General features: G+C 41.6%; 1 protein-coding gene across 2 annotated transcripts in view; it reads left to right on the top strand.

The window, feature by feature from the left end:
• Nucleotides 1-23,939, top strand: part of LOC132426614 (spermatogenesis-associated protein 31D4-like) — a 203,268-nt gene that overhangs the window by 17,203 nt on the left and 162,126 nt on the right. Inside the window, exons 1-3 of one of the 2 annotated variants that reach the window (XM_060013411.1) lie at nt 11,885-11,908; nt 12,390-12,481; nt 22,411-22,522. The gene's annotated coding sequence lies outside the window, so the exon portion shown is untranslated. Of the gene's footprint in view, nt 1-11,884; nt 11,909-12,389; nt 12,482-22,410; nt 22,523-23,939 lie in introns of those variants that run through there. The other variant, XR_009519736.1, reaches the window with a different exon arrangement.

Genomic DNA, 23,939 nt, shown 5'->3' with positions numbered 1-23,939 from the left:
ATTGCCACGTTTAACCACATGAATGTTAAATACTTCAGCAGGTGAAAAAAATGACAAACATTAATATAAGAAATGGGGGGAAAAAAAAGAAAGGGGGAAATCTTGTAGCATAGATGACCAAGTAAAGTAATATCATTAATATATGAAACTTATATAATCCACTCAGGAAACTATGACTATCCTAGTAGAAAAATGAGCAAACACACGAACAGGCAATTCCCAAAGGAAATACAATTGTCAATTATATGAAAAAAATGAATATGAAATGCATATTAAAGCAAAAATGAAATGCCTTTTTTTCCCAGATTCCCCATATAAGTGAGATCATGCAATATTGTCTTTGTCTGACTTATCCCACTTAGTATGATGCCCAAAATGCCATTTTTAACTCCTCAAATTGGCAAATACTGGTACCAAAAAGTGTAGTAATGCTCTGGCCTAGAGAGTCAGGGAAACAAGCAAAGTCCCCCACTGTTAGTAGAATGTATTTGGTGCAATTTTTCTGAAACGCATTTGGAAGTATATACCAAAAATTTGAAAATATTTCTACCCTTCAAAAGCAATTCTGCTTCTAGGAATTTATCTTTCACAGTTATGTAAAAAGATGTTCTTTCCAGTATTATTGGTAATATCAACAAACTGGAAACAACTTGAACGCCCAACAACAGTGATTTGGTTCAATAAATTATGGAAGTCATATAATGCTATATTTTCAAAAGCCTTTACAAAGCATGCTTCAGTAAAAGGATTCCAAACTTGGGTTCCAGGCAGTAATAGAAGTGATTGAAGTAGTCTGGATATAAAGTGAAGACATGGAGAAAAGAAGAACTATTTCATTTTCCTTAGTTCTATCACTTTTTTTTTTTCCTATCACTTTTTTTTTAAGAGTGTTAAGTGAAATTATAAACAGCAACTGACAATCTCAGTTGGAGCACAATAGGGAGCGGTGGGGACTGCAGTAAAGTAGAAAGCACAGCCCTATCTCACAGGATCAGCTGAGCTCCATGTGGTTGAACACCCTGTGAGCCAATCAGATCTATTTATTGGCTACCAATTTACAACCTTTGCTTTCAAATTTTTTGGCAAGAAAATGTTTATAATTGTTAAGTGAAAATAAATAGGTTCCACAGTAGTAACTGTCTAATAGTGAATGTAGTATATCATACTATGATACTGAATTGGATAATACTTGTGTGTATTTGTATGTGTGTATGTGTGTACATCTTAATATATGCACAGAAAAAAGCCTAGAAAGAGATAAGCCAAAATGTGACTTTATGTAGGCCTTTGTGATCACAAGCTGTTTTAATTTTTTCTTTAATATCTTTGCATTTTTAATATTTTCCATAACAAATGCATACACATTACTTTTAAAAACAACCAAACCCACCAACAAAAGTTTATTTTGAAAACACCTAGGCTCAGTTTTGACGTTCAGGAAGGATTTTCCTGAAAAGCACAGATGGAGTCCTCTCTAGCAGTTGTCAGCTCTTCACCTGAAGCTGGGTCTGGTAAGCTTGGTGGTGGTTGTTGTTATTATTCTATTGTCTTTGAAATGCTCACTGGCTTTTGGCAACCTTGTGCTCATCACCATTGCCAAGAAGTTTATGGAAGTGTGAGCCAGTGAGAGTTTACCCATTCTAAGTTTTGAAAAAGTTCTATTTCTTCATAGTTAGAGATGTACACTTTAATAAAGATAACCACACAAACGTATACTATCAACTCCAGACCTGGCGGTGCTGTTAGTTTAAACAGCATGAATCCCTGTGCTATACTTCAGTTGTTCAAACATCCTTATGAAAACAGTTATGAAAAAGTTGCCATTCATACAGGTACGTGGGCAGTCTTTTTTTTTTGTTCTTTACATCGGCAGTCTTAAACATCAATAAGTTGGCTGTTTTCCCCTGAGCTGGAGAAGAGCGGCCGATTCACACTTTGGAAGTCAGGCCAGCAAATCTAGAGAAGGCGAATACAGAGTTGCGAACCTGTGAGTGCTTTTATTCCCTTCACAGACTTCCAGAGCAAAATGGATTGCTCTGCAATTGTGAAGGGGAAAAAAGAAAAGAAGGAAAGAATGTGTTGGCCTTGTCTGCCTGCGGTTTGAGTAGAGGGGATTTTTTTTTTTCTTTTTTTGGACGAAGAGTGGGATCTTAATGGGCGCTCCTAGTCGGCTGAGGCAGCCTCTGAAAGCTCCTCTTTGTCAGAGGAGTCCAAGATAGAAGGATCCATTGTTTCCCAGTCTGAAGTTATCACTCTTCCCTTTATCCTTTCTTTTGGACCTTTTAGTGTTTGCTTTATCAGAATATTTTAATCCCTACTGTGGTGACTGGTGTAATTTATCTCATTAAGCCTCTCCTATTTTCTTCTGTTTACATGACCAATATCATTATGTTTTATGGGGCTTATACCAACAAGCCACTCCTTTGTCCCATTGTTTCAGCTCTAGGCCAAAAATCAACAAACGGAGTTTTATCTTTCCAATCTTGGACCTCACCTACTTGTCATTCAGTTTGTACAGGTTGCATGAAGAGCATGTTCCTTTGAAAACAAAGCAAGGATTCATTTTTATGACCTAAAACCAAACAATTACCTTTCTCAAAAGGTCCTGGTCATCTCTTATAGACTGGCAGAGACTCGCCTTATGAGGCGGAAAAAAAGCAGATACTTTCCTTGTGGGTTGAAAGCCCAAAGTCCCCTAGCAATAACGCCCTGCTTCCTAACTAGTGTATCTTCCATAGTGTATGGAATATCCTAGAAGCAGAGAACCTGAGCACTGGAAGGCACCTGGTCAGGTTATCTCATCCAAACCCCTGCCCTTCAGCAAGGCCACACCCAGGCCAGACTGAGCCAGACCAGAGGCGAATCAGTCGTTTTTAAAGGTATATGGAGGAGAGCCTTCACTCAACCAGTCACAAATATCATGTCAGAAAATTTCTTCTCTAAAAAACCAGCCTAATAAAAGCTTTGTCATTTCCTCAGTCACTCTTTTTCTTTTCCAGATCGAAAATAACAGGGTACCATCCTCAGGGAATCAACAACAGTTTAATGAGCAGTAACCTCCTACAAGGCAGTGGTTCTCAGACCTTAGTGCACATCAGAACTGCCTGGAGGCTTATTAAAAACACACATTGCTGGACCCCACCCCCTAGAGTTTCTGATTCCTGAGATGGAGCAAAGCTGGAGAATTTGCATTTCTAGCACATTCCCAGGTGATGCTGATGCTGTCAGACCAGGGATCCCACTTTGAGAACTGCTGATCCTAGGAACTCGAAAGGAGAAATATGAGGATAATTAAGAGGCAGAAACAAGTGGAGTAACAGCAAGTTAAACAAGTTAACCTCTACATAGAAAATGGTAAATGCCTATCAGATAAGTTCTTTGCTGTCAGACAGAGGCCAGTGGGGGAAGGCTGACCACAAGCGGTAATTTAGGATGTTAGCCATTAACACAGGGACCTGCAGGAGCACAGCTGAGGAGCGCGGTGTTCTGGGTAGGTGGGGAAGAGGCCAGGAAGGCTACCTGCAGAACTGGAGGCCTGAGGAGTAATTACTGGGTTGACTTTTAAAGAAGGGAAAGTATCCAGGCAAAGGTCAGGGCTAGGCATGTGCTCTTCCAGTGGAAGGAACTGTATGGAATTAAAGAGAAGTCGTGGAGTTTTTACGGAAGAGCAAGTCATCCAATTTTCTCAGAGGGGAGAGTGGCAAACGAGGTTGTGATGACAGAACTGCAGAGGTAGGCAGGGGCTAGATCACGAAGGAACGTCAGAGCTGGTTTAAGGAGTCTGGCAATATTCTAAAGGCCATTATTTGGCATGTAATATAAAGAACAATTTAATAAGACTCCATGAACATCAGAGATGAAAAGAGAATACACAGCTATCCCCAATCCTTGTACTTCCTTCTCTGTAACTAGGACATCTCTACCGGGTTTACTCTGGTTTACAGCTGATGTCGAGGCCTTGCTAAGTTTCTAGCCTAAGTGTGGACAAAATTCCCTTTCCTTTTAGTTTAGTTGAGAGCTTTTGGAGTTTCATAAAGGGAAATTCGTAAAGACACTAGGCAAACATATATGAAGCCAAAGTGAATAGAGAGAATACAGAAGTTGGGTCTAGAGATAAACAGATGCTTCTAGCTCCAGCTTTCACTAGCTATACAGCCTTGAGCATGTTACTTAACTTCCTGTGCCATAGTTTCTGTATTTAAATAGAGACCTAATTCCCTAACAAGATCCATAAGATCTTATGTGTTCTGGCCCCTACCTGCCTTTTCAGCCTCATCTTATGTCCACTGATCTTACTCTTCTATTTATTTATTTTTGGCTACATTGGGTTTTTGGTGGTGCACGCAGGCTTTCTCTAGTTGCAGCGAGCACGGGCTACTCTTTGTTGCGGTGTGCAGACTTCTCATTGCAGTGGCTTCTCTTGTTGTGGAGCACGGGCTGTAGGCGCACGGGCTCAGTAGTTGTGGCGCAGGGGCTTAACTGCTCCGTGGCGTGTGGGATCTTCCCAGACCAGGGATCGAACCCTTGTCCCCTGCATTGGCAGGCGGATTCTTAACTACTGCACCACCAGGGAAATTCCTGATCTTAACGTTTTCTGCTCCATCTGCATAAATCTTCCTCAAGCTCGTGTTTGTCATGCTCCCTTCTACCACAGGGCCTTTGCACATACTGTGTCCTCTGTCTGCAATAGTCTTGCCTCCCTCTTCAGTAATTACTAGATTTAGATATAAGGCCCACCCCCTCTAGGAAATCTTTGATCTCTCTGAATAGGTAAAATCCCTCCATAGGCTTTTTTACTATGAGGAACTTATATGATAGCACTTAATATTGTTATTTGTGTAACTGTTTGCTTGATGTTTCTCTTCTCCTAAACCAGGGGTCAGCAAACTATCTCCATCTTTGGCCTGCAGCCTGTTTTTGTAAATAAAGTTTTATTGAAAAGCAGCCATGCCCACTTATTTCGATATGATCTGTGGCCACTTCTGTACTACAGTGGCAGAGCTGAGTAGTTAGAGCAGACTTTATGGCTTGAAAAGACTAAATATTACTCTGGCCCTTTACAGAAAAGAAGCTGCCAGTTCCTGTACTTGACTATAGTCTCCATGAGAGCACGTACAAAGTCTATTTTTGCTTACTCACATATCTTCAGCATCTAGCCCAGTGTCTGCTACATGGAAGATGCACAATGAATAAATAAATGAATAAACAAACGAACAATAAATGCAAGGAGATTTCTTTAAATGTCTCTTTTACTAGAGTGTTGAAAGGGTTAAATAAGATAATATATGTTAAGAACCCAGCAGTATAGTGCCTGAAACATAGCAGATGGTTAATAAATGTTGGTAGTTATTACTATTCTCAATCTTTCCTTAGTGCATTTTAGTCTTCTCTCTGGGTCTGGACCTAAGCTGTCCCCTTGGCCCTGGGCTGAGTTGCATTCCTGTCCTTCACCTATCCTACATCCTCTTGCCCTCTGGCCTTTGCATATCTATTTCTGACTCTAGGATTCTTTTCTTGGTCTCAGATTCTTAGGAATGTCTTCTCCACTCTTCCTAGAGATTTCCTTCTAGGATGTTCAGTCTATTTGAAGCATATTATTCTCAAACCTTGTCGTAGCCTTAGGGTGACCCTCCTTTAACCTATCCCAGGGGCTTGGCTCCACGAGGGTCATCTAAGTGATGGCGGTTTCGTCTTATTTTATGGCCACCTCTTTCAGGGACAGCAGACGATTTCTTCTCTCTGGTTCGGCAGGAGAGGCTGTAGGATTGGAGGAGAGCTCCTAATAAGAGAGCAATGAACAGAGGCTCGGGAACTGAACCTGTGTAGCTTTAAGGCAGAAGGGATCGAAGCGCAGCCCAGAGGCTGTTCAGCCTGGACACAGGCCCAGCTGGCGCAGAACCTAAAAGGAGGGGGTTTAGTAAAACCAGGGGTCAGCTAACTGTAACCTACAGGCCAAATCCAGGCTGTCTCCCATTTTTCTGTCCCTTTCATGCTAAGAATGTTTTTTGCCTTTTTAAATGGTTGGGGGGAAAAAAATCAAAAGAAGAAGAATATTTTGTGATACATAAAAACTATATGAAAGGGCTTCCCTGGTGGCGCAGTGGTTGGGAGTCCGCCTGCCGATGCAGGGGAGGTGGGTTTGTGCCCCGGTCCGGGAAGATCCCACATGCCGCGGAGCGGCTGGGCCCGTGAGCCATGGCCGCTGAGCCTGCGCGTCCGGAGCCTGTGCTCCGCAACGGGAGAGGCCACAGCAGTGAGAGGCCCGCGTACCACAAAAAAAAAAAAAAAAAACTGTATGAAACTCAAATTTCAGTGTCCATAATAAAGTCATACTGGAACACAGCTGTGCTCATTCATTTACATCTGTGGCAGCTTTCACGTCACAACAGCAGAGTAGTTGGCATCAGAGACCATAAAGCTGAAGATGTTACTGATAGGCCTTTTAGAGAAAAGGTTTGCCAACCTCTGAGTTATACGAGTAGCCTGAGCTGTGGACAGTGACTTTGACCTGAGCTCGTGAGAGCCTCTTTTGAGCTCAGTGTTGCATGGCCTCTACAAACCCCACCAGATCCCAGCCCAGGGTGCAGCCCAGGGTGAGGTAGGGAGAGAATGGGTTAATTAGGTGGGTTAATGAGAGGAATCATTCTTGAAGGAGGTGGGAAGGGATGAGATGAGAGAACACAACAGTCTGGTTCAAATGCTGGTTTCGCCACTTAGAGCAGTGGGAGCTTGAGCCAGTGTCTTACCTTCTCTAAGCAGCGGTTCCCATATTTTAAAATGTGAATAATTATCCTCTCAAATATACAGTGACATGGTGAACACCAAATGAGCTAATGCGTGCAACAAAGCCTGGGGTGTGGTAGGCACTCAATAAATATTCACTACTATTACTATGTGCGGATGGAGTACACCAGTGGAAGAGTTGGCTTTGGGGAGGAAAAAGCCATCTCAGTGCATCCCGTGGAACAGTGTAAAAAAGTAGACATTGGAGACACACAGACCTGGGTTCGATTCTGCCTCCGCTAGTGTACGCATCACTGTTGTATGACCCTAAGAAAGCTGATTAACTTCTCTGAGCCTCAGTACCCCACCCCCGGCTACCCCTCCTTTATGTAACTCAGATGTCAAGTGGGACCTTCCTACTCTTTGATTTAGGAAACATTTCCTTATGGAACCACCTGCCACTATCTCAAGTAAAACACATGGGGCTCCTGCTTCACCCTGTGCCAACAAGGCCATTCAGAAAATTCTCTTTCAACAAGCATTTCACGAATTGAGTAAATTTACTGGAGATTTGAAGAGCTATACTTCTGAGCGTGGGATCATATTGTGCCCCACACAGTCTTTTTCTAAACCTCCTCCCCTCCTCTTGCTTCTACCTCCCTTCTTTCTGAGTGCAGAGCCCACAGTACACACCCCCCTTTCTCCACCCATTTCCCTATACACCCCGTTGTAGCCAAAAGAGGCTGGTCAAGACATTTCCCCACAAAGATGGTTCTGTCCCCAAGAGGAATCCTCCTACCAGCTGCTAAAAGGATAAATTTCCTCTATCCCCTAACAAGCAAAACTGGGATAATTATGACTACCTCACAAAGTGTTTGGGGGAATTAAATGAGGTAATGTGTCTGCCAGCTCCTGGCATGAAAAAGGCATCCCCTCCCCTCTTGATTCTTACTTTGAGATTTGAAGGAACAAAGAGAGAAGCTGGGAGATATTTTGACATAGGGGCGAGGGTTGATAAAGCAGCCAGGAAGGTCATCTCCTTGACCATCACCCTCCAGTGAAGTAGAAGAGATTATTTGCCAGGAGAAACTGGGAGAGGTGGAGGGACTTGGGGCGGAAGCCAGACAAGTCTGGTTTGTCTTGGAGTCCATCCAAAAGGGTTTAGTTACTAAAACAGCAGTTCCTCTACATAAATCCTTCAGGTTCTTGAAAAATATTATTAACTCACTCCTGCATCATAAATAATCCTAATTTTATTAATTTTGCCTCTCAGGCTGAGGCATAGCTCCTGCACAGCCCCCTCTCCTGAGCATACAGCTGAAGGGGCAAGGTCCCCAGGCAGAGGGCAGTACCTGCGCCCTGGGCTGAATGGTGTTACGTGGGCTGCAATTTAAACTGTCATTCCCTGATGTTTTCCAAGCCCTTTCAGAGTGGGCTCTTCTTAATAATCTTTCCTTAGGTGTAGGACTCAGAATGGGTGGTTTATTGGCAAGGTTCTGCGTGCAGAGGCATGGGAATTCTGTTACTTGTCTACTTGGCCTTGTTTGATGTCCTGTTTGCATTAGTATTCTTTTTCTTTCTTTCTTTTTTTTTTTTTTAACCGCAGAAGTTTTTGGTTTTTTTTACTCCTTCCGAAAGAGCTGATAGATGGCTCTCTTCCATTTTGCTTTGGGCCAAGGATGTTTCTACCCAATGTTGTGAAAACAAATGGTCCTGATTAGTCAATGCCAAGTTGTATCCTCTACCCTAAGAGGCCCTTGCTCTCCTCTCTAACTGCCCCCACCCACCTCCCTCCCTCCATCCTTCCCTCCCTCCCTCTCTCTCTCTCTCTCTCTTTTTTTTTTTCTTTTTTACCTGAGATTTCTCATAGTTTTCTTTCCAAAGCAAAGCTAAGTGGAAGGGTTAGCAACACCTGTCTCTTTATATGGTGTTGTTTGGGGCTTAAGAAAAAAAAAAAAACCTAGGAGTTTAGGAAACAAGTGTTCAGTTCCTGTTAGTCCACTGTGTGTCTTCTGAAAGAGGCTTTATTAAATGTTTTGGTTTTATGACTTACTGTTTTCCCCAAATGTAAAAATAATTTGTGTTTGTGTGTAAAACATGGAGACACCAAAAAATATAAAGAAATGTAAATAAAAACCATGTACTGAGTTCTTCCCCTGTCGGAAACCCCACTGTTAACATCTTTTTTCTTTTTTTTTAATTTATTTTTGGCTGCGTTGGGTCTTCATTGCTGCACACGGGCTTTCTTTAGTTGTGGTGAGCGGGGGCTACTCTTTGTTGCGGTGCATGGGCTTCTCGCTGCAGTGGCTTCTCGTTGTAGGGCACGGGCTCTAGGCACGCAGGCTTCAGTAGTTGTGGCACTCGGGCTCAGTAGTTGTGGCACGTGGGCTCTAGAGCACAGGCTCAGTAGTTGCGGCGCATGGGTTTAGTTGCTCCGCGGCATGTGGGATCCTCCCGGACCAGGGCTCGAACCTGTGTCCCCTGCATTGGCACACGGATTCCTAACCGCTGCGCCACCAGGGAAGCCCTGTTAACATCTTGATGCATTTCCCTAGACTTTTTTCTCTGCAAATGGGCGTACATAGTTACCAAATGAGATCCTATTGTGCACACAGTTTTTTGGTTTTTTTATTTTACTTTATTTTATTTTATTTTTTAACATCTTCATTGGAGTATAATTGCTTTACAATGGTGTGTTAGTTTCTGCTGTATAACAAAGTGAATCAGCTATACATATACATACATCCCCATATCTCCTCCCTCTTGCGTCTCCCTCCCACCCTCCCTCTCCCACCACCCCCCTCCCACTCCTCTAGGTAGTCACAAAGCACCGAGTTGATCTCCCTGTACTATGCGGCTGCTTCCCACTAGCTATTTTACATTTGGTAGTGTATATATGTCCATGCCACTCTGTCACTTCGTCCCAGCTTACCCTTCCCCCTCCCTGTGTCCTCAAGTCCATTCTCTACGTCTGCGTCTTTATTCCTGTCCTGCCCCTAGGTTCTTCAGAACCTTTTTTTTTTTTTAGATTCCATATATATGTGTTAGCATATGGTATTTGTTTTGCTGTTTCTGACTTACTTCACTCTGTATGACAGTCTCTAGGTCCAACCACCTCACTACAAATAATTCAATTTCATTTCTTTTTATGGCTGAGTAATATTCCATTGTATATATGTGCCACATCTTCTTTTTTTTTTTTTTTTTTTTTGCAGTACGCAGGCCTCTCACTGTTGTGGCCTCTCCCGTTGCGGAGCACAGGCTCCGGACGCGCAGGCTCAGTGGCCATGGCTCACGGGCCCAGCTGCTCCATAGCATGTGGGATCTTCCCAGACCAGGGCATGAACCCGTGTCCCCTGCATCGGCAGGCAGACTCTCAACCACTGCACCACCAGGGAACCCCCACATCTTCTTTATCCATTCATCTGTTGATGGACACTTAGGTTGCTTCCATGTCCTGCCTATTGTAAATAGAGCTGCAATGAACATTGTGGTACATGTCTCTTTTTGAATTATGGTTTTCTCAGGGTATATGCCCAGTAGTGGGATTGCTGGGTCGTATGGTAGTTCTATTTTTAGTTTTTTGAGGAACCTCCAAACTGTTCTCCATAGTGGCTGTATCAATTTACATTCCTACCAACAGTGCAAGAGGGTTCCCTTTTCTCCACACCTTCTCCAGGATTTATTGTTTGTAGATTTTTTGATGATGGCCATTTTGACTGGAGTGAGGTGATACCTCATTGTAGTTTTGATTTGCATTTCTCTAATGATTAGTGATTTTGAGCATCCTTTCATGTGTTTGTTGGCAATCTATATGTCTTCTCTGGAGAAATGTCTGTTTAGGTCTTCTGCGCATTTTTGGATTGAGTTGTTTCTTTTTTTGATATTGAGCTGCATGAGCTGCTTGTATATTTTGGAGATTAATCCTTTATCAGTTGCTTCATTTGCAAGTATTTTCTCCTATTCTCAGGGTTGTCTTTTTTTCTTGTTTATGGTTTCCTTTGCTGTGCAAAAGCTTTGAAGTTTCATTAGGTCTCATTTGTTTATTTTTGTTTTTATTTCCATTTCTCTAGGAGGTGGGTCAAAAAGGATCTTGCTGTGATTTATGTCATCGAGTGTTCTGCCTATGTTTTCCTCTAAGAGTTTTATAGTGTCTGGCCTTACATTTAGGTCTTTAATCCATTTTGAGTTTATTTTTTTGTGTATGGTGTTAGGGAGTGTTCTAATTTCATTCTTTTACATGTAGCTATCCAGTTTTCCCAGCACCACTTATTGAAGAGGCTGTCTTTTCTCCATTGTATATTCTTGCCTCCTTTATCAAAGATAAGGTGACCATATGTGTGTGGGTTCATCTCTGGGCTTTCTCTCCTGTTCCGTTGATCTATATTTCTGTTTTTGTGCCAGTACCGTACTGTCTTGATTACTGTAGCTTTGTAGTATAGTCTGAAGTCAGGGAGCCTGATTTCTCCAGGTTCGTTTTTCTTTCTCAAGATTGCTTTGGCTATTCGGGGTCTTTTGTGTTTCCATACAAATTGGTGCACACAGTTTTGAAGCCTGCTTTTCTGCTTAACATTTATTTCATGAGCATTTCCTCATCATAAAAATTCATCAAAAGCACCCCTCTTAATGGCTATGTAGTACTTGTAGTATTTGATGTCCCTAACCTAATCATTCTCAGATTGTTCCACATGTAGCCTGTGTCCAGTTTTCCACCATATAAATAATGCTGCAGTGAGCTTGTTTGTACTTTGTCCTTGTGTATCTAAAAATTCCCATGGAAAGTATTCCTAGAAGTAGGATTACTGGCAAAATAGAATCCTGGAACTTCACATTAGTCTTTACTGACTTCAGTCAGCCCAAGGTGTTTCCCGTTGGATCACATAACAAAGTTTTTAGTAACTAAAATAGCAAAAGGACTAGCTGATGTTTGCATATTGCTGGTTTCATGGTATGCAGCTTGGAGACAATATAATATAATGATGTTGGGTCATAATTATGATTTGGAGATATTCCAAGGTGATAATAGCTAACATTTACTGGGTGGTTAATACATGCTAGGCTCTGTTTCGAGTGTTTTACAGGTACTAGCTCATTTAATCTCACCACAAGTCTAAGAAGTAATTAGTATTATTATCCCCATTTTATAGACGGGAAAGCTGAGGCAAGAGAGGGGTCAAACTACAAGGTAAGTGGCTGAGCCAAGATTGAAACCCAAGCATTTTGGCTTGGAATCCATGCCCTTAAAGCACTTGATGACCCTGCCTGGAAGTAACCAGGTGGGGAAGATTCTTCACCCCCGACATGCCACGGCTGCAGTGCAGCGGGAAGGGGGATGGTGAATCCACTGCTCACTGCCGAGTTGCAGCCCTCCTTCCCCCAGCTCTCATTGCCCCCTTCCCTAGCTGTGCACCCGTAAGGACAGGAGAGAAACCAAGCTGCAAAAAGCACCCAGTTCTGTATCTGAAGGGGAAGAGGAAAATATATCAAGGTGGTCTCAGGAAGCTGCTTATTCGGGAAGGGAGGGAAGAAATAAATGAAAAAACACTGCTTCAGGGTCTTGGTTTTTTTGTTTTGTTTTCATTTTTGGTTTTGACAATCATTAGAGCATTAGACTTGCCTAATTAGAAGCAATGTTTCCCTTACGTTTTTCACCAATTTCATTTCAGTGGGTTCCTGGCTCATCTGTTGATGCAATGCCAGAAGTGAGCTGCAGAACAGGAGTTACTGGGGATGACAGTGACCGTGAGTCCTGAAGGAGGTAACTAATCATTTTTGGTCCTGTCCACTGCTGAGCGCCTTGGTTACAAATGACCTCTAGACAACTGTTCAACGTGGATGGTTCTAAAGGCACCTTGTTGGAGAGAGCGCTGCATGGGACTGGAGTTCTGATTAATGGCCATTTTCTTTTGTCCCACCTCCTTGTGTTTCCTTAAAATAATACTGGTGTTACAAAAGACTACACAGGGTGTTTCTGTTTAGGTAAAGTCGACTGGTGCCGGGGTGAAACAAAACATAACACAACCACTGCAGCAAAACACAAACACAGAGCAAATCCATCCTGCTTCACCTCCCCCTGGCCAGGTTCCACATAAGGAAACCCAGCCAGAGGAGTTCCCTCGGTTCGCACTGGCTCAGGACAGAAATGTATAAAACTTTGAACAGCAGTGACCCAGGGAAGAAATGAATCACAGAACCTTTCAGGGATGTGGCCAGCCTAGAACTCCTCCCACGGGTGTAGGTCTCTGCAGTGGGGGACCTGGAACAGCCAGAAATATACCTTCAGTGTTTGCTCTGCCTGGATCGGGCACATAGAGGCATTCAACCAATGTATGCTTAATTGCAGCGGGTTCCGTTGGAGTAAATGGAATAGTAAAAGGCAGAAGTAGACATGCTTTTTCCTTTTATTTTGAAATAGTCTAAGAGCACTAATAATATTAGTAGTAATAATAATAGTTAACACTGTTTCCTGTGGGCCAGGCCCTGTTCCAAGCAGTCTCTCTTTCCCTCAGGGGCAACCTCTATCCTTATCTATAATACCATAGGTTAGTTGGCAAAAGGAGATGTTTAATAGGGGGGAAATTATCAATGTTCATCAAGAGTCCTCAGTTTCCCTGACTGCCTCTGTGATCTCTAATCGGCCCAGTTGCTCAGAGGCCCTAACAGCTAAAAGGTAGTAAAGTAAGGAGTCAAGTTCACATTACAAATTGGGCCTCAAAAAATAAAAATGAAATAAAAAAAGGTTCATTATTGAGTTCAGCCTCCTTGAGGTCACATCAGCCTGATCCACTTCTTTGTTGTGGAGATCCAGAAGCACCCTTTCAGATCATGAGGATGGGATGGGAGTGGGGAGGAGGCTGTATCCACCTACCTAAGCAGGTCTGTAAACAAACGACAAGCAAATTAAAGGGGAGTCCATGGTAGAGTTTTATGTACAGCTAAAAACATCCAAAATGCCTTCTAAAACTCAAGAATTATATAAGGTCTACTGTTATGCGTAGAAGCCTCTGAGCCCCCCTTCTAAGAATTCTCCCAGGAGGTTGGGGGTTGGGAGTAGCAGCCATGTTGGTAACATGTGGTCCTTCCCCTTGTTGACTGAGGGGGCTGGAAGCAGACGCCCCGGACTCAAGGCCAGCCAATTAGATCCTCTCTCCCAGGAATTTATCACTGCAATGAAAGGATGCTAGTTAGCGTGGGCTGGTCTCTTAAACCAAGGACATACAACTCAAGAGCTGTGGTACTGCCCCATAGGCAGCAGAAGCACAGAACACCTGACTGCAGGGAGAAGGAAGCAGATGTGCAGGGAGACAGATGAGGGCCCGGAAGTAAGAGACTGGAGAAGAGGACAGGAGGAGAAAAAGAGACAGCACTGGAGCAAAGTAGCTGATTGGCCTCTGCTGGTTTTCTAATTTAGTTCCTATTCAAACCATCCTGAGACCCAGCTGCGCCTCTTCTTCTGGGGCACCATTGGCTACTCTTGAACCTTTATACTATAACCTCTACTGTTTTGATAATGCTAACTTGAGGGGCTTCTGTTACTTGCTGTTCCGGCTACAATGGCTGTGTAACAAAAACCACCCCAAAATTGAGTGGCTTAAAATAAGAACACTTATTTTGCTTAAAAATCTGCACTCTGAGCAAGGCTTAGCATGGACAGCTTGTTTCCACTACAACTTGGTTTCAGCTGGGGTAGTTTGAAGGCCAGGAGCTGAAATTGTCTAAACCCTTACGTATGCCTGGCCTGGGAAGACTCAAGCAGCTGGGGATTGGAAGAGCTGGAGCTATGTGGAAACCTCTCTGTCCATCTATGGTTTCTTTATCATGGTGGCTTCAAGGTAGATGGATTTTCCCCTGGAGGCTCAGGGCTCCAAAGGTACAGTTCTCAGGGAGAGAGGGCCAGGTGGAAGCCATATCACCTTTTATGACCTAGCTTCCAGAGTCACGCGGTGTTGTTTCCACTTCATCCTATTTGTGGAGGAAGTTACAGAGATCCACCCAGCCTCAAAGGGCCACTGCCTCTCAATGAAGGAGTGTTACCATCACATTGTGAGAAGAACATGCGATGTATATTAATGCGGACATCTTTAGAAAATAGAATCAGTCATACTTGTAAAAGAACCTTGATTAACATATAGAATAATCCCCAAAGCTCAAAAAGGTATCAGAGTTCCCATAAGATTATCAGTGTTGTGATGGAAAATATGCCGGTTTCTGCATACAGTGAGAATTCTTTCTTTTTCTTCTGAATTAGTGAACATCGAATTTATCCATAGGTGGTCTCACTGGGTTCTGCCCAGGAAACAGTATTTTAAAGTTGACTTGTCTCCCTGATTCTGGAACCATCTTGTCCTTAATTTTGCCATATAATTAGATGTGGATTAAGTAAAAATCCCTTGTTGTTTGTAGCAGAAAGTTTCTCGGCATCTTATTTTCAAATGTCATTTGCAAGTATATCCTTTCTTGCTTGGTGAATGAGCTTTTTTCTCCAACTGGACTCTGCTCATACTTTTAATAAATAATCAGGTTTTCAGGATCCAAAATACTCGAGAGCTGTAAAGTAGGCACTGTTGAAAGATGTGTTAACTCCTTCGGGCCTCCAAGGTGCTGTTTCAAATGTTACTGCTTCATATCCCATAATAGAAGCTTGAACCTTATTGATGGCCTTTCTTTGTGTGTGTAGAGGGTGAAGGCTAGGAAAGGAAGAGTCGGTGAGCTGGAACGGGGAGCTGAATTAACTCTTTCAGCAAGGCTTCAAAGAAAAGATTTTAGTCTTTTATAAACTCTAAAAGATACTGAAGTTTCCAGAATAGATCAGTACCTAAGATAGTGTTATTAGATGCAGTAATTACTGGAATGATAAAATCCTTGTTGATGCTAGCTGAAAATAGGTATGTTCTATACTTACTTTATAACAGCATTTCCAGTACTGTCCTAGAATGAAGTTAACTATAAAAATATGCACATCCTGATTACATATAGAAAACTTCAAATTGTCATCTTTTTTATTATTAATAAAGTTTACTCAGGTGTGTACACAATTCTTCAATTTATGGGTTCAGCCTGTTGTTTGATATGTGGAATAGAAAGGTAACACCATTGATGGCAAGTTTTCAAAATTCTACCTATAATAAGTGAATATGCATGAATATAGGGCTAGCCTGAATAATAGGTATATTTTGGATTTTGTACAACTAGTGGTCTGGTAAATATTTAACAACCAGCTTAACCAAGGCTGGGAGTAGGAGGGTCTTGACTTACAGCATTTCCCGATTTCTGTGATGTAAATATTTCCACCATAGCTGATTTCATGCTACCAACATGGCATCACCGAATGCAGAATTGGGAGGAGACATGTTCAGTGGGCTCTTCTGAGCTGTATGAGCCAGTCCCGCACACCACTGGTTACAATTGTGGGAAAGCCAGTTGGATGACTCCTGGATAAACCTTGTTATAATACTACGGGGATAATAAGAACTTACTGTATAGCACAGGGAACTCTACTCAATACTCTGTAATGACATATATGGGAAAAGAATCTAAAAAGTGGATATATGTCTGTGTATAACTGATTCACTTTGCTGTACAGCAGAAACTAACACAACATTGTAAATCAACTATACTCCAATAAAAATTAATTTTAAAAAATACTAGGGGGAGGGGCTTCCCTGGTGGCACAGTGGTTAAGTATCCACCTGCCAATGCAGGGGACACGGGTTCGAGCCCAGGTCCAAGAAGATCCCACATGCTGCGGAGCAACTAAGCCTGTGTGCCACAACTACTGAGCCTGTGCTCTAGAGCCCGCGCGCCCCAACTACTGAAGCCCGTGTGCCTAGAGCCCATGCTCCGCAACAAGAGAAGCCACTGCTATGAGAAGCCCATGCATCACAACGAAGAGTAGCCCCCACTCGCCACAACTAGAGAAAGCCTACGCGTAGCAATGAAGACCCAACACAGTCAAAAATAAAATAAATAAATAAATTTTTAAAAAACTAGGGGGAAAAAAAGACAAATTTTAGGTGGCAAGATCTGCAGCAGAGACATTTAATGCCCATTGACTCTCCATTTACTCTCCCACATTTCTCACTGACCAGTGGACTGGGAACAGAGATGGAAGCATTTAAAAGTTGGTATGCAACCAGCAGCCCTCTCTTCCCTTGCCACTGCACCACTCCAATAAAGGAGGTCACATGTTACCAGTGGTGCAGATACAAGGTGGGAGGACCTGTATCAACATGGTTCCATGAATGTCTGTGTGGAGCTCAACCCCCTTACACCAACACTGGATGTGTACCATGCTTCGGTGAGCGACTGATGCCCAGCAAGCCATCCCATACAGAATGGCTTAAGACAACACTTTATTGTTTTATCTCCCATTTCTGTGTGTTGGTTAGGCTCCACTGGGCATTTCTTCTGCTTTTCTCACTTAGGGTCTCATGTGGTTGTAGTCAAAATGGTGGCTGGGGCTGGAGACCTTGGAAAGCTTGACTGAGGATGGCCTCTTTGCTGAGGTCTGGCACCTAAGTGCTCCTCCACGTGGAGTCTCATTCTCCAGCCATCTGCGTGTGGCCTCTCTTTGGCAGTGGGATGGTCAGACTTCTTATGTCATGAGTAACTTCAAATGCAGAGGCTGTCAAGATTTCCTAAGGCTTCTGCTCCATTTTCTTGGTTAAAGTGAGTCATGGGATCAGCGCAGAGACAGACTGGGAGGTGACTAGACAAGGGTGTGACTACCAGGAGGTAAGAGTCATGGGAGCCCTCTTTGGAGACTAGCTACCACATACCACAAGTAAGGATTAAGCCTTTGTTATGTTAAGCCACTTAGATTTCAGGGTTAATTTGTTCCCTTGGCAAAACCTAATCTGACTGGTCCAGAAATTGGTACTGTCTTAGTGAAGATAAGGTAGACGGTGCTGCAAAAATAAACCCCTAAATCTTAGCAGCTTAACACATGGGCCTCTGGGCGTCTTATGGCTCTCTAGGACTGTTGCTCTCCAATGATGACTCAGGGGTCTCGGTTACCAAAGTGATGACTCGGGCCACTTGCATTTTGTTGGTGCACCATCTGGAACATGTGGCTCCCAGCTCACCTGGGCAGGAGGAAAGAGGACAAGGGGAACTCATGGCTCTTAAGTACCTATTGGCCAGAACTAGTCATATGCCTCTTGCCCCAACTATAAAGAGGCTGGAAAATTTGGGGGAGCACATGGATATTTGGTGATTAATAAATATCTCTGTCATAAAGTTATATGGAGCTATTTGCCTCTTTCATTTTTCCTCCCTTCTCACCTCACCCTCTATAAAAAATTTAAGAAAAAGAGAGAGTTGGGGGCAGGAGAGGGAGATAGGAAGGAAGGAGGAAACAGCAAGGGAGGGAGGGAAAGAAGGAAGCAGGGAGGAAGGGGTGGAAGGAACGAAGAATACCAGAAGGAATTTACAGGATGCAAATACAACCATTAAACTATTAACAAAACTATTAACAATTACTGCTAAACAAAATCTATTAAAAAATAACTAATAGCAAATGCTTTCACTGTGTTTTTCGCCGTTTTTTTTTTTTTTCCTTTTAATCAGCAATGATAAGGAAACTAAACCAGATTAAGTGCTATCTTATTGGAGATACAAAGGCAAACAAGGGGAAAGAAGTGATTGAAGAGCACTTCAGAAAGCTCAGTACATTCAAATCAGCAGGGCCTGATTACTCACATCCAACGGCACTTAAGGAATTGGCAACTGTAATTGCAGGACCACCAGCCTTTATTTTAGAAAAGGAAGGTTGGACAGGAGAAGGTCCTGACAAGTAGAATCTGCAGATGGAGTATCTTTGGTTTTTTTTTTTTAACAGAGAAAAGCACAACTGTAGTAATTATAGACTATTCAGCTTATCTTGGATACCTGGGAAGATACAAGAACAAATCATCAAACAATCAATTTGCAACCATCTAAAAGAGCACAAGGTACTGGGTAGTAATCAACATGATTTTGTGAAGTACAAATTATGCCAGACCAATTGAATTTCACCAAGAGAGGATGATGAGCCTGATGGAAGAGGGGAAAGCAGTACCTACAGTTGGACTTCAGTAAGGTTTTTTCGTTTTCTTTTCTTTTTTTATTCCATCCCCTGACGTTTTCAGCATCAACTCTCCAAGAGGATGCTACCTAGATCAACAATTGGGTGGGTACGACTCTGGATGAGGCACTCAGAGTGATAAAAACAAACACTCTGCTCCAGGTTTATTAGTAATAGTTATTGTTATTTTAATCAGTTGATGTGGACAAAGAAGATGACAGTGGTAAAGAAGATGTTGAGATACAAATAACCTTCTCTACTACAGAGGGGAAGTATGAGAGAAAAGAGGAGATAGAAAAACCAATCTAAGAAATCCAGCAGCTAAATAATATGGGATCCAGGAAAGGAGAACAGAGAAAATGGCAAAAGGGAAATTACTAGAGAAATTATATAAGAAAATTTCCCAGGAAAGGACATACATGTTTACATTAAAAGAGCCCACTGAGGGCTTCCCTGGTGGCGCAGTGGTTGAGAGTCTGCCTGCCGATGCAGGGAACACAGGTTTGTGCCCCGGTTTGGGAAGATCCCACATGCCGCAGAGTGGCTAGTCCCATGAGCCATGGCCTCTGAGCCTGCACGTCCGGAGCCTGTGCTCCGCAATGGGAGAGACCACAACAGTGAGAGACCCACGTACTGAAAAAAAAAAAAAAAAAACCCACTGAGGGCCAAGTACAGTAGATGGGGAAAATAAGCCACTTGGATACAGCATTGTAAAAATTTAGAACTCTAAGAATAAATAAAATTTCTAAAAGTTTCCAGAGGGAAAAATTAGGCCACCTACAGAGGAATGAAAATTGAGCAGCCAAGTTCTCATTAACATCTCTGGCTGCTAGAATATAATAGAGTGGTCCTTTCAATTCTGGGGGAAATTGAATTTAAAAATAATTTCTATATTCAGCCAACCTATCATTCAAAGAGTAGAATATAGGCATTTCACATAAACCAGCACTTGGAAAGTTTACTTCCCAGACTCCTCTCTTAAGAAGTTACTTGACTATGTATTCCAGCAGAATGAGGATATTATCCAAGAAAGAAGAAGGTGAGGGTCCTAATATTGGAAACGGAAGTAGAGTATAATACAAAGTCTTCCAGTTTAGAGCAGGAGAATGAAGAGCTCCAAAGGTAAGGACTCTTGGGCAGAGGAGAACTCCCTGCAGTTCATGGTGTGATTGAGGGAACAAAAAGTAAAAACAAACAAAAAACAGAAAAAACTTGAGTGTTATGATAAAGTCTATATTTAGACAATAAAAAAGACAGGCAATTAAGAATTCCAGAAAAAACAAAAAGCTAACTGAGAATGTCATGGTCCAATTTTGAAGAAGAATATGTATGATTTTCAATAATATATAGACTGTTAGAGAAAAACTAGTACATGGTGTTAAAACATTATCCTTTGAGTAGGTGAGGAGTTACGACAGTGCCCTCATAGAAAAGGAAACGGCAATCCCAGCACGCTCCTTAGCTTGGCAGTGCACAATGTTTTTGTAGTCTTAATAATGTAAGTCCTTTGGCTGTAAACTCTTGCAGTCAATGGACAGAGTAAGGAAGATCTCGGCTATGTTGCAGAAAAAAGAGGCAAACATTAATTTTCATGATATGAAAGTATAGCTGACCGAAGGTGGGAAGTGCAAAATGAAGGAAATATGAAGAGAAGAATAGTATCACTGACACCTTCAGCTTCTATAATGAGAAGTCAAGATACTCAGGTTTTCAGAATGAGAAATTGAGGCATAACATAATATTTAAAGTTACAAGGGTAACCACAACAAAACTTTAAAATAATGATATAACTACCCCAAACTGGGAGGAGTTGGGAGGAAGAAGAAGATAACATAAATGAGTTAAATGCTTATCTTTTGTAACTGGAGGCCACGCACAACCAAGAAATTGAAAAGAGGAATCATATATTCAAAGAATGTATAATTCATGAGTGATTTTTCATAGGCATACATTGAAGGTCATGGGCGCAATCTCAGAGCACAGGTATCAACCGTCTCTATAGCTTAAGGACACATTACAGTGCTGATGATCTTGCAGCCTGGCATTTTTTCCCATTCAGTTATCCATGCCCAGTTAGAAGATTATACTTGCAAACTTAAAGCCCTATCTGCTTTAATGCTTTTTAAGTTTTTCTCAGAATTATCTCTAATATTTCACAGAGTACTGTCTCCAAAATTAATAGCATGGTATATGGCCACGTGGCCTCTTTATGGTATTTTATGGTATCTAATTTCTGTTCCCCAAGAATATATTCTCAGAATTAGGGTTTTGCCTCCACTGGATGAAAGCTTAGATGACCTTGTTATAGGAGAAAAACTATTTTAACGTTATAACTCTAAAACTTAAAATTAATACAAAAGTCACTTGAATCACTTCTAGACGTTCCTGTGCATTTAAATAACAACATGGTTAACAAACTCCTGTTAAATGATGGCAGATGCAAGTAGAACTCTGCTGTAACTTCATAACTGAGGTCCAAAAAATTCAGTTGTGTAATGTGTGGGACCCACTTAGTGCAGAGTTCATGAAATGACCAATGTGAACTGGCTCCAGGAGGACAGGAACCAGTCAGCAAACTCGGCATATCCAAATTTCCATTATCAAAGAGTGTGTAATTACAGGCTCCACCGTACTTCTGATTGCTGACTAGAGTGGCATGCCACATAGCCACACACGTAAACTCAGTTGCCATACGCACTGCCTACTAGCTTTAAATTATGCAATTCTTGATTACTCTTGGCAAGAGTTAAACTATTTCAAATTTCACATGAAATTGGTACTTACCTAATAGGCCAATTACACTATTTCAAATATTCATTATTCTAATTTATCTACAACATGAGTATATTGTAAAAGAGGGGTATTTACTTTTTTAAATTAGGGGAAGTCAGGAAGGTGTTTGCAACCAGAAGAGCTAAAAGCAAAAATCTTTAAAACTGTTCACAAGCGGTGGAATTAGGGTTGGGGATGGATCATCATAAGCTTCTCTGTATCATTTCGTGTATACTGTTTAACTTACTGTAAGGTGTATTTGCTACTCTAACACAGTAAGTATTATAGTAATTAGATTCATAAAAACAGTAACGGTTGCCACTCTTAATATTTCTCAGTGACTGGTCCCTGCAATACTTGTTAAAAATGCAGAATCCCTGGTTCCAAACACAGTCCCAGTGAATATGACCCCCTCTACTGGGGCCCAGGAATATGCATTGGAACCAGTGGTTTAGACCCAGATCTTACTAAAGGCTCACTTGTATGTCTTCTTCAAGCATGTTTCAGGATTGAACTTCTTGTGAAACCATCACATGCTGCATTGCCTTCTGTGGTGTTTACCATATCCCAGCATCCTTCCTTGCATTTCTGTACCACTAAAATGAAGGGAAAAAAACAAAATGACCTCACTGTCTCTCTCTTTTGGTGGATGATATTATCTAGGGGAACAGCATTTCTTTTCAAGATCCTTTAAGCTGTGCAACCTCTTGAACATGGAACAGCTAAGAAAATCTCAGTTTTAAAATTCATGACAATGACTGGTTTCTTAATTATGTAAGCAGAAAGATTTTGAGACTGTCTTTGTATCTTATTTTGGTGCTAATCATTTTTTCTCATTCCCATGACTGCAGGAATATTGATCTCAGCGTTACTTTGACCATTAATGAATTATGATGGCAATAAGCAGAGACGCACACCTCCAGCCTCCTGGGAGCTTAATCTTCTGCTACAGCGTTTGCATTTGTAAGTCAGCACCTGTGTGATCCATATTCTATCTGTTATTCTCCTTTAATTACATATTGGTGGTGGTCCATCTTAGCCTGAGAGCAACCAACTGGAGACTCAAAGAAATTATTAAAGCATTAACTTTAAATTAGAAGGCCAAAAGGAAACATATTGGGTTTGTTCCTACCCATTCCAGTATGATATTTCAGGAACAGTTTATTCCCTTTCATGTCAAGGAAACTTGGGTCTAAAAAGTTAGTACAGAACTTTTATTTTCAGAGAAGTTTTCACCTTAAGTATTTCCTGTGTCACCAGTATTTCTGTTAGCATCAGCTTTACCTCATCTGTCAAATACCATTTTGTTTGGTAAGTGATACATTTTAAATCCTGTACTTCCTACTTGGTCCTGATCAGTCACTCAAGTCGGGGTTTAGGGGATTGTAGATGGTCAAGTCAGTCCCTGAAAACTTTTCCTTTTAGCATTTTGGCAACTTTTTATTTTGACATAATTTCAAATATCTATAAAAGTTTCAAGAATTGTACAAGAAATCCCCTTTACTGAGATTCATATTTATATCTTGCCCCATTTACTACCTCTCTTTCTATGAATCTGTCTATATTGCACACTCTCTTTCTTTCCTGACCCATTTGAGAGTAAGTTGAAGACGATGTACCCGTTTACCCTGAAATATTTTGGTATTTTCCTAAGAATAACATTCTTTTTAATAACCATGGTTTTATCAAAATCAGGTATTTTAATGATATAAATCACAGTCCAAATTTAAATTCAGATTTTCTCAATTGTCCCAATGATGTCCCAATAATTAGTTGTAAGCTGATTTTTTCCCCAGACCAGGATGTAATCCAGGATTGTGCATTGTACTGAGTTGTAATATCTGCTTTGTTTCCTTTAATCTGGAAAAGTTTCTGAGCCTTTGTCTTAACTTGACATTTTTTAAAGAGGGAAGATCAATACTCCATTTTTTTTGGCTTTGTCTTTCTTTTTGTGGGGGGTGGGGAGAAGACTCTTCATTCTGGGTTTGACTAGGATGTCCTCATGTTTAGACTTGGGTTATGTATTTTTGGTGGAAATACCATTGAGGTGAGGTCCTGTCCTTGTCAGTGTACCATATCGGGGGTACCCAGTGTCCATTTGTGATGTTAACTTTGATCACTTGATTCAGGTGCTTACTCCACTGTAAAGTTACAGCTTTTCTCTTTGTAAATTACAAGTGTTTTGTGGGGAAATATTTTGAGACTGTGTCAATATTCTGTTTATAAAATTTTTTCTGACTACTTTGCACTGATTGATGATGTTCTAACTCCATCATTCCTTCTAGATTTATTAGTTGGCATTTTGCTGTAAGGAAGAGCTTTCCTTCTCTGCATTTACTTTTTTTGCTTATTTAAGTCTGAACTCTTGGATTCTTAGGTT

The sequence above is a fragment of the Delphinus delphis genome, chromosome 6, assembly GCF_949987515.2.
Source record: "Delphinus delphis chromosome 6, mDelDel1.2, whole genome shotgun sequence".
Taxonomy (NCBI): domain Eukaryota; kingdom Metazoa; phylum Chordata; class Mammalia; order Artiodactyla; family Delphinidae; genus Delphinus; species Delphinus delphis.
Note: the sequence above shows the minus strand (reverse complement) of the source record. Positions and strands in the feature narration are given on the sequence as shown.